The sequence below is a fragment of the Furipterus horrens genome, unplaced genomic scaffold (genome assembly GCF_987537825.1).
Source record: "Furipterus horrens unplaced genomic scaffold, mFurHor1.1.pri manual_scaffold_2, whole genome shotgun sequence".
Classification (NCBI taxonomy): domain Eukaryota; kingdom Metazoa; phylum Chordata; class Mammalia; order Chiroptera; family Furipteridae; genus Furipterus; species Furipterus horrens.
Window position 1 is genome coordinate 129,470,371 of NW_028327172.1, and position 11,564 is coordinate 129,481,934.

At 41.9% G+C, this 11,564-nt stretch overlaps 1 long non-coding RNA gene across 1 annotated transcript; it reads right to left on the reverse strand.

Annotated features, from left to right (window-relative positions):
* Positions 1 to 989: 989 nt before the first annotated feature.
* On the reverse strand, positions 990 to 9,142 carry LOC150019486 (uncharacterized). The gene is made up of 3 exons (XR_016509254.1): positions 9,065 to 9,142; positions 4,790 to 4,938; positions 990 to 1,264 (listed from the first exon to the last, which is right to left on the reverse strand). It is a non-coding gene; the product is annotated as an uncharacterized LOC150019486 (long non-coding RNA).
* Positions 9,143 to 11,564: the final 2,422 nt, after the last annotated feature.

Consider the following 11,564-nt stretch of genomic DNA (forward strand, 5'->3'; position numbering starts at 1 on the left):
TGTGACTTTTACTCTTGACCTTGTCCCTGAAAATAATGCTTCCTCCACATTTATTTTGGGACCTCTTCATTTTGTAATTATTTCACCTGGATTTCTTTATAGCCCTCATCTTATTTTTCACACTGTAATCTCTCTTCCCCAACCTCAGGAATCCTGACAGGCTACAATGCTGGATCAAGGCCAGGATGGGAAATGTAACAGGGTTTTTCTCAGGGTTTACATTTAGAGAAAACAACAGAAAGTCAGTTGCTGAAGTCCAGCTTTGAAGAGGTCTCTTCGGCCAGAACACCCACACCCAAGAGTTGGGAGTTTTAGTTGACAATAAGCTTAATATGAGCTAACACTGTAAGGTTTGAATGTTTATAAGGCAAGTTAAAGCAAACCATAACTTATGTGTCTGGGCCACTTTAAGGAAGTGACACTGATAACTTAAAACCTATCCAGAGAAGAATGATCAGGATGATCTGGATCATTGATCCGGATCAATAACTACTCCTGTCAGTCCTATTGTGCTTGATCCACTGAAAGGGTCTGAGGGAGTTTTTTTCTGGTTTTTCCTGGAGAAGACATGAAGGAGAGTCCTAACGTCTGCTGTCAAGTGTTGGTATCCATGTTCCAGGGGAGCGGGGAGCTTCACTCCATGTGGCTCCGGAAAATGGACTGTAATTAATGTTTATACATTCAAAGGAACCCATTTTGGTACACAACAAATCTTTTTAAATTAAGGGCACCAGCTCTCAAGGAAGATTTCTGGGAAGGATGTGAAAATATACATTGTATGGTGAGAGTTTACTGAACATTTGAGTTGAAATACATTTATTGATGGTTTACGAGGTGGGCAGGAAACTTAAGAGAATTCCAGTTGTTTGACTAATCCCAAAATGAGTGTGGACACTATATGGGGCCCTATCCTGTTTCCTTATATTTGACTTCAAAAGAAATACTAGTATCAAATAAAAAGCAAACCAAGAGCCAGGTAAAGAGCAGCTTTATTTGAATAAACTATTGCAATAAAGGTAGGGTGGGGGTATTACAATCAAGAGCAGGGTCTGACTTTAACATCTATAAAGATTTTAAAGGTCAGGCAGAGCAAAATTTCCTATTACAGGGAGGAGGGAGTACAGCTGGCAAGTATGCAGTGTTGGCGCCAAGAGGGGTATCATTGCCAAGGCATTCCCCCATAGTCAGCTGATTCTCAGATGGGCTGTGGGGAGTTCTTCATTTTGATGTAGCTCAAGCTTAAAGGTCAGGTCAAAACTGAGTTCTAGGGGGAGAGAAGTTTGGCTGAGGTTTGGTCAAGTCAAGTTGTTAGGCACTTTGTCCAGATTGATCTGTGGGGCTGAGCATCTCTACTGATTATTCATTGACAGGACAAAGAGTAGGGTTTGGGGAGGCTGTTCCCTGGTCTGTTCCAGGTACAGATTGAGTCATCCACAAGTCTTATCTAAGTCTTATGGTGAGGACTTTTAACTGTGGCTGTTTTCTAGGACCACAGGGATCATGTCAAGTTAAACACTGACAGTAGAGATTTACAGTGAAAACCTCAATCTGCTTCTGTGGAGCCTGAGCTTTGTCCTGGTGCCCAGACAACCCTGAGCACATGAGCTGCCCTTGGAGGTGTGGAGTCCTAGAGCTTGAGACAGGGATTGTGATGCACAGTGTTAGAGGTGCTGCCTACAGGAAAACCTACATGGAGCCCAGGCACACAGGGCAGTTGGGGAGAGTGTCCCAGGAGGGGCCCAGCTCTGGCCTTGGCCACAAGGAGTGGCCCTGGAGTGTAACTGCAGAGCTATCTTCTTGGCAGGAGGGTGGACTGCTATTTTTCTCTCCTAATATGACTTCCCTGGCACTGGCACTGCTGAAGAGGTGGCTTTGTTAGTCAAGGGCATTCTTAGAAGTGGGCAGGAGTGCCATTACTACCTCACACTCAGAGCATCAAGGAAATTGGCTCATCTGCCCAGGTAAGGCATCTGGATAGAGCTCCTTCTCTCAAGATGACTGGGATCTATCATCCCCAGGGTATGTCTTCAGCAAATATGTTGGCAGTGATATTTGGGTTGAATCAACATTATATTACTTGGACTTCTCTAATTCAGTAGTTAATTCTGAGCTAGATGCAGAAATAAACCCAATGACATACCATAGTGACAGAATAACTCAAGCGTTTTTGAGTGGAAATTGTATTCGTCATTAGGACATCAGGAAGAAACATGTTTATAAATCAGTAAATCATTCAGTTTATGTCCCAAATCATTTCCCATGTCTGCTTTTTTCTTTTTTCTGTGTAAATCACAGCCATTTTAGGAGGGGTTCTGGAGCTAGACAGAGATTCAGACCCTTACTCTGGCACTACTGTTTAAGTTAACACCTTACATTAAACTGGGGCTAGAAATTACCATGAGAATTAACTAAGTTGATATGTGTAAGCATGGCATACTTACTATGTGGCAGCTGCCTGATACACAGTGGTTATTGTTGCTGTTATTCCTATCATCTCCTTAACCACAGTGCTTATTTCATGTCTGTCTAAGGAACACCTGTTCTTCAGACCAGGTGTTCATCTTCCAGAAAGCCTGCCCCACTGATCCCCATAACAGATCCCTTTCTTGTAAACTCACATGACTTGTCCCAATGTTGTCACAAAACTCATATGGGATTATAGGTTCTGGTGTGTTGTTCTGAGTGATGATTCCCTCTCCCCACTTTAATTATAAATATTTGGAAGTTGTAATCCTTGCATATCACATAGGCCTTTCATTAAATTTTCATGACAGTCTGAGGGGAAGTAATTTTTGCTGAAGTTATGGCTGTTTCTAGGCATTATGCTTATAATGTGAACATTGAGGCCCATGCAGCTCTTTCCTTTTCCTGCTAAGAAACAACAGGAAAGTATGATAATAGCCTCTGAGAATTTTAATTCTTAGCCTCTTCGTCGAAGTCGGAAGAAGTCGGCAGCCGTCCGTCTCGAGAGACGACGGTGTAGCTTCTTCAGAGTCTATCTGCACCGCTGAGAATGGCTGTGCAGTCCGACTCGGGAGTGACACGGTATCTGTCTCCTCCCGTGTTGAATCGACATCTTGCGATGACGCTGGAGTGTCCTCTCCAGTGAAGCTGAAGCTACAGAGCCTGGGCAGGGTGATATGGAGGGTCTGCTGTTGCCCATGCAGCAGACCCCCCCTCTCTTCGCAGCTGAAGGGTCCAAGGGAAAGACGGAGTCAATACAGCTTGGCTTCAGGTGCGCCGCAGGAGTTGCCGGTGTTGACTACAACGTCAAACCACCTTAGGGACTCCGGCTCCGGATTTTCTGTCGGGGTTCACTCCCTTAGCCTTTCCCCTGAAGAGGTATGCCGCAAGGCAGCGGAGGTTTTTTGGAGTCAGAGTTTTCCTTCTCTGATGTGCCCTGACTGGAAGATCGAACCAGTGACGCTTGGCTCGCAGGCCGACGCTCAGTCCACTGAGCCAAACCAGCCAGGGTTGTAAACAAGAAGTAGACTAACAGTAACAAGGGGGGCGGGGGGGAGGAAAAGAAAGGTGTAAGGGGATGGGTCAAGTTAAAAAATATATATATATATGAATGACCCACAGACAGGTGCAACTGAGTGGGGACTAAATGTGGGGGAGGGGAGGGACAGGGTGCAGGGAAACAAGAGGGCTAAAAAAGTGAGACAACTGTAATGGAAAAACAAACCAAAATTTTTTAGTGGGGGAAAAATGAAAATATGAAGAATGGAAATGCCAGTTCAGTGAATATTAGGACAAAGATTTTCCTTCACGTTGTATATTTTTCTCCCTATTTGATCCCTCCAGAGTTTGGCATTCTAAACAAGTAAGTAATGACATAAGTTCCTTTGCATAGAACTAATAAGACCAGTTGTCAACAGAGGTTCTTTTTTTTTTTTTTTTTTTTTTTTTTTGACCAAGTCTTTGACTGGAATGTCAAGCCTAAAGGAAACATACTTGGGCTCAGATTGTTACCAGAAAGCCCTGAGGAACTGGGAATGACTTTCAAAGGTAATAAAAGCCCATGAGATAAAAGGCCTGGTACCATGGTTGGTTGTGCAGTCCACAGCAATCTTTCCAGGGAAGGAACGAAGGTTGTTTTCCTGAAAGATGGCTAGAAGGGACCTTAAGGCACAAGGAAAGACCAGAAAGACTTGGAAAAAACAGGTGTGTACAGTCAAGGATGAATGCCAGATATGTGGCACAGCTTCTGTGCCCTGAAGAACAGACTGAAGGTCACCCCAAATATTCCTTGGGTAAGTTCCAGCAAAGCAGAACTAAAGATCATAAGTGATCATTTGCTGCTCTTGTTATGTTTATGCAAACGAACAGGATAAATTAAAAATGGACTTAATGTAGTCCCTTTAAAGACAAGGAGGGTAACCTTAGGGAGAAAAATTATTATTCAAGGAAAATCACAATGATCAGTAGTAGAGTATAAAACAGGGCAACTAACCATCTTAAAAGTTTCTTCTCCAGATTTAGCCTCTTAAATAAATAAATAAAGGGATGTGTAAAGGGTTGTATCTGTTCATTGTAGACATTAAGCAAAAAAAAAAGTCTTGTCTTTAAGTACATTAACTATACTTAACCCAAACATGTTAGTTTGTAAGTTATATTGTGGCTGCCTATGTATAGATGTCTAAAATAGGAAATACACCTCTTTGTAAATTGTATGTACATTTTACATTCAAAAGGAAGTAAAAAAAATTGAACAGGAAAAGCTCATGCTGACCCTAGCATGACTTTAATCATGAGTTGAATTAAAACATTTTTTTCTTGTCCTTACTGGTGTGGCTCACTTGGTTGAGCATCCTCCTGCAAAGCAAAAGGTCGCTGGTTTGATTCTCAATCAGGGCACACCTTTGGGTTGCAGCAACCAATCGATGTTTCTCTCACACATTGATGTTTTTCTTTTTTTCTCCCTCCTTTCTCTCTCTCTATAAATAAATAAATAAATAAATAAATAAAATTTTCTTAAAAGATCTCAAAATAAAAAAAAGGCATTTTTCATTCCAAAAATGACAGCAATAACAGCCAATCTTGAGTAGAGTTTTTCCCTAAATTATGGCTGTCAGAATCAAAGTTTAAAATACAGTCAAATATTAGGTAAGAATTTCAACCACACTGTATCTACCATATTTAGATATAATTATAATTTTTCAATATTTTATCAACAACAAAGTCATATTATGATAGCAAGACATATTAGCATATTTATAATTTCACCCTCTGTGACCAGCCAGTAACTTGCAGGCTCCCTCATTCAAACAATCTTTTGTTTAACTGTAACTACCTTCCCATTGCTAACAACACCATTGACCCCAATGTCAGGCAACCTTATCTACTCAGTAATTTGCACCAATAGCCTCATTGTATTTCATTTAGCAGAATGCTTATCAGGGAGAGACAGGAACAGAGAAACCCACAGCCCTTTGTAAGATAAATGTAAGTCATAATAACAAAAAGATAGGACGTCAGCAAGCAGATTGGCAGAGCCTGTGGACAGATGACAGAGAGACCTGGTATTTAGCTATTTGATGGCAGTGATAAACCAGAAATGTCCCTGGGCTGCTCCTGTGATGAGTGGCTTTAGAATGGTAGTGTGAATGAGGGTCACAATTCCCTGTTCTAAATTTTAGGTGTTTTGGAAACTCAACTTCTGGCTTTTAGAGGTAGAGAAAAAAGTGAGAGCTGATTACAAGTCTCTGAAACCTTGAAAGGAACTCCTGAAATTTGTTGATTCAATGAACCTACATCTGATACCGTGTCTGTGCCAGATACTAGGTAAGGCCTGTGGTCTCGTGGTCTCAAGATGATGCTTAGTGGAATCAGCTGGAAGGACCAGCTCTGGGGTGAGACTGTTTGTGTTCAAACCCTAATTCTGTCCTTGACTGGCTGAGTGGCTTCAGAGTAGTTACTGGATCTCTTGCTACCTCAGTTTTCTCATGTATAAAATGGGGATAGCATTAGGAACTTTATTCCTGGTGAGACACTGAATACACAAACAGACAATGACCACACCATGTAAACAACAGAACTCTGAGCCACAGTCCTCAGCCACCAGCCAGAGAGGGAAACCATAACCTCTTCAGCAATGGGCCCCCAAAGTTCAGGACTCAACTGATATCTGGCAGGACCCTAAGTTTGCTCCAGCCTCCAACTTAGGAACAACCAGAGAAAGCCAAATGTGCTCCTCTGAGCAGTTACACAGGATGCCTTCTTCTAGTTAGCTGTCTCCAGCAGGACACACCTGGATGCTTGTTCTGTCCCCTGGAAAGCACTCCCCTTCCCTGCCCACTTTGAGTCTCTGTATGGTGGCCAGTCCCTTCACTATTACAAGCTCTGGATGAGTAAGTAGTCTTTGCTTACTCTCCTTTGGGTGGCCTTTATTTATTCCTTTATGCCTAGATAGTGCCTGAGACATAGAAAGTACAGAATCAAGGTTAGTTTTAGACAGTCTTACTTAGATGTTTATGAACACTCTTAAAATGCTGAAATTCTATGTAATTCATAACTTCCTGCTTATGAGTTCATTCAGAAGATGGCAGACTCCCCACCAATGAAATATAAATGGATGCAGTTGGTCAAGGAGAGAGAGAGAGAGAGAGAGAGAGAGAGAGAGAGAGAGAGAGAGAGAGAGAGAGAGAAGGAAAGAGAATGTGAGAAGGCATAATTTAAAACAACAAATGATTCTAGCTGATCCTGTACTTAACGTGTACTTAAAGCACTCTCTTGTCTTCTTTTTTATTTTTTAAGCAACATACTATTCACTGCTATTTGGGTGAGAGTTTATAAAGATAGAAAGTGAGTAAACCACAATAAAGCTAATCTAAAAATTCCTAAGAAGCTCTTTATGGCAAAATAATAGCATTTGGCAATTTGGGTAGCACAGAGCCCCAGGGAGCTGAGAGGACTCTGGAGACATTGAGGGACACCTAGGAATTTGGAGGGTGAGGGACGGAGTCACCCTCCTATGGTCTTCAAACTTTTGCATTTTAATGATAGTGTGTCTTGCTATGAGCCTCTTTGGATTTGTCTTGTTTGCCAGCGTCTTCATTATATTCTATGGATTTTAAATCATTTGCTATATGATGTCACCTGCCTTCCCCCTTCCAGAACATCATTAAAGTTTGCAATGCCCCACATGTTTGGCATTTGTACAAAATCATGTAAAAGGGGGCTTGTGTCCCTCATCACAATATCATTGTCAACAAAGGAGGAAGATCATATGCAGTGAGGTGGAAGAAAAATTCTGCAGGGGTAAGAGTTAAGGGGAGTCAGGTCTCATGGATAGGCCTTACCTTCCAGTCACTTTGGGTGTAAGATGTGGTCCAATTTTACCTAAGTCTCAAAGGGCAGGGTGATCTCATCTGACATTAAGCTAAATTTTCAACTTAAAAATATAATAAAAACTCAAAATCGATAAAAGACTTAAACATAAGCCATGATACCATAAAAGTCCTAGTGGAAAACATAGGCAGAAGAATTCCAGATATCCCATGCAGCAATACTTTTGCTGATATATCTCCTAGGGCAAGGGAAATAAAGGAAAGAATAAACAAATGGAACTACATCGAATTAAAAACCTTCTGCACAGCTAAAGAAAACATCATCAAAATGAAAAGAGAACCAATCATATGGAAAACATATTTGGCAATGACCCCTTGGACAATGGTTTGATCTCCAAAACATATAAAGAAGTCATATGACTCAACACCAGAAAGACAAACAGTCAAATTAAAAAATGGGCAAGGGACCTGAATAAACAATTCTCTAAGGAGGACATACAGATGGCCCATAGACATATGCAAGGATGTTCAATATCACTAGCTGTCAGAGAGATGCATATTAAAACCACAATAAGATACCACTTCACATCTGTCAGAATGGCTGTTATTAACAAAACAACAAACAAGTGTTGGCGAGGATGTGGAGAAAAGGGAACTCTACTGAACTGTTGGTGGAAATACAGACTGGTGTAGCCACTGTGGAATTTCCTCAAAAAAAAAAACTAAAAATGGAACTGCCTTTTGATTCCACTGCTGGGATTATACCCGAAGAATCCTGAAGCACCAATTCAGAAGAACCTATGCACTCTTAATGTTCATAACAGCATTATTTACAATAGCCAAGTGCTGTAAACAGCCTAAGTGCCCATCAGTGAATGACTGGATCAAAAAGGTTATGGTAAATTTACCCAATGGAATACTATGCAGCAGAAAGAAAGAAGAAACTCCTACCTTTTGCAGCAGCATGGATGGAACTGGAGGGTACTACTATGCTAGGGCCGGCAGCAAAAGACAAATACCATGTGATCTCACCTATAGCAAAAACCTAATAAACAAAATTAACTAATGAGCAAAGTAGAACCAGAGGCATGGAAACAAGGAACAGATTTACAGCTATCAGAGGGGAGGGATGAGGGGAATGATGGTGGAAAGAAGGAAAAGGTACTAGACAAAGAACATGTATGAATGACCTATTGACATGGAATTAGGGTGGGGATTGACTGTGGGAATGGGTGGGTGGGTGGGTGGGGCAGGGAAGGGCAACTGGGAAAAAATGGGACAACTATAAAAGAACAAAAATAATAAATGTTAAAAATAGGAGAAACAAGATGGTGGAGGAGTAAGTGGAAGCTACACTAACTTCCTCCCAGAACTAGTCTGGATTTACAATGCAATTTTGGAGAAATCATCTGGAGTAACCAACCGAACACCAGCTGGAGAGAAGTCTTATAACCACGGAGAGACAAAAAAGGCCGCTACATCACAACGTGACCGGTAGAGAGTGCGGAGACGCGGAAGGGCTGACTGGGCTCACACAGGTGGCAGCTGAAGGGACTGAGAAACAGCTCAGCAGCCGGGGGTTCCCCCTGAGAAGGGCAGGGTCCAAACCCCCAGCTGGGCTCCCCAGCCTACAGCAACAGAATGGAAACTAAAATAGTATCCAGCTGAGAAAAGCGAAAAGCCACAGGGTTTCTTGCTAGCTGGAGAGAAACAGCTGGAGAAAAAGAGCTCTTAAGCGGATCACATACAAAAATATTTTGGCCCCCACTTACCCTGGGCACAAGCAGAGGGAAGACAGAGAGGACTGGAAATGCTTGGGGAGAGTTTGGTGTGGTGGTTTTGAGGGGAGAGCTGGGGAAGCGGCCGGCCAGGTCCCAGTGCTGACTCATCCTCACACTGCAGGCAGACCATTCGCGGCCAAGTGGCGTCAGCCTGAGGGGAAGCAAAGGCCCTGCCTACAGGAATTAAGCTGCCACACCCACGGTCCTTAAGCCTGACAGCTAATCACAGATTGAATAGATTATCATCTAAAGGAGACAGACAAAGGCAGTAGATCCCTGGAAGTCTCCAACAGGCTGTCTAGGCCCAGACTGGTACAGGATCTGACGCCACCAGGGGCAGATCCAGGAAGTGCAGATCATTCTAAGAAGCACCAACAAACAATAGGAGTCACAAAAATGGGGAGACAGAGAAACAACCCCCCATCGAAAGGAAAGGCAGAGTCCCCAGAAAGAGTGCTAAATGAAATAGAGGGGAGCCAACTATCAGATATGGAATTGAAAGCATGTATTATGGAGAAGCTCAATGAGCTCAGCGAAAACTACAAAGAACTCCAGAAAAACTACAGTGAACTCCAGAAGAACTATAAGGAACTTACTGAGAATTATACCAGCATCAAAAAGGACATGGAAGCTATCAATAAGAGCCAGGAGGAAATGAAGAATACGATCTCTGAATTGAAGAACACAGTAGAAGGAATTAAAAACAGGCTAGAGGAAGCAGAAAATCGGATCAGCGAGCTGGAGGACAATGTAGACAAAAACTCACAGACAGTGCAACAAAATGAAAAAAGGCTGAACAAGACTGAAGAGGCTCTAAGACAGCTGCAGGACAACATGAAACGTAATAATATCCGTATCATAGGAATTCCAGAAGGAGAAGAAGAAGAGCAAGGGATAGAAAACCTCTTTGAAAAACTAATGACAGAAAACTTCCCTAACATGAAGAGAGAAAGAATCATGCAAGTCCAGGAAGCACAGAGGGTCCCAATGAAGATGAACCCCAACAGGCCCACTTCAAGACACATCATAATTAAAATGCCAACATTCAAAGACAAAGAGAGAACCCTAAAAGCAGCAAGAGAGAAACAACTAATAACATACAAGGGAGCTCCAATAAGGCTATCATCAGATTTCTCAGCAGAAACACTACAAGCCAGAAGGGAATGGCAAAATATATTCCAAGTAATGAAAAACAAAGGCCTACAACCAAGAATACTCTACCCAGCAAAGCTCTCATTCAAAATGGAAGGTGAAATAAGGAGTTTCCAAGACAAAAGAAGGTTAAAAGAATACATCTCCACCAAACCAGCATTGCAAGAGATGCTAAAGGGTCTGCTTTAAGAAGATGAAGAAACAGAGAGAGACAGAGAGGAACACGAGAACAAAGGGGGAAAATGACAATGAATAAGTACTGAAAGAAAGAAGGAACTTCTACCATTTGCAACAACATGATTGGAACTAGAGAGAATTATGCTTAGCAAAATAAGCCAGGCAACAAAAGAAAATTACCTTATGCTATCACCTGTTAAAGGAAACTAATGAACAACACAAACAAATGAGCAAAATTGAACCAGAGGTATGTAAACGAGGAATAAACTAACAGTAACAAAGGGGGAGATGGGAGGGAGAGAAGTGGTAAGAAGGGGAAGGGTCAAGTCAAAGAACATGTATAAATGATTCATGGACATGGACAGCTGGGTGGGGACTGAATGTGGGAGAAGGGAGGGACAGGGTGCAGAGAAGCAAGAGGGGGAAAAAAGTGAGACAACTGTAATGGAAAAACAAACAGAAAAATTTTTAGTGGGGGAAAAAATAAAAATATAAAGAATAGAGATGCAAGTTCAGTGAATATTAGAAGGAAAAAGATTTTCCTTCACACTGTATATATTTTCTCCCTATCTGATCCCTCCAGAATTTGGCATTCTAAAGAAGTAAGTAATGACCTAAGTTTCTTTGCATAAAACTAATAAGACCAGTTGTTAATAATGATTTTTTTGACTAAGACTTTGACTGGAATGTCATGCCTAAAGGAGACATGCTTAGGCTTTGGTTGTTACCAAAAAGCCCTGAGCAACTGGGACTGACTTTCAAAGGTAATAAAAGTCCATGAGATAAAAGGCCTGGTACCTTGGATGGATGAGTGGTCCATAGCAATCTTTCCAGGGAAGGAACGAAGGTTGTTTTCCTGAAAGATGGCTAGAAGAGACCTTAAGGCACAATGGAAAACCAGGAGGACCTGGAAAAGACAGGTGTTTACAGGCAAGGCTGAATGCCAGGTATGTGGCTCAGCTTCTGTGTCCTGAAGGGCAGACTGAAGGTCACCCTAAATGTTCCTTGTGTAAGTTCCAGCAAAGCAGAACTAAAGATCATAAGTGATCATTTGCTGCTCTTGTTGTGTTTATGCAAATGAACAGGATAAATTAAAAATGAACTTAATGCAGTCCCTTTAATGACAAGGAGGGTAATCTTAGGGAGAAAAATCAAAATTCAA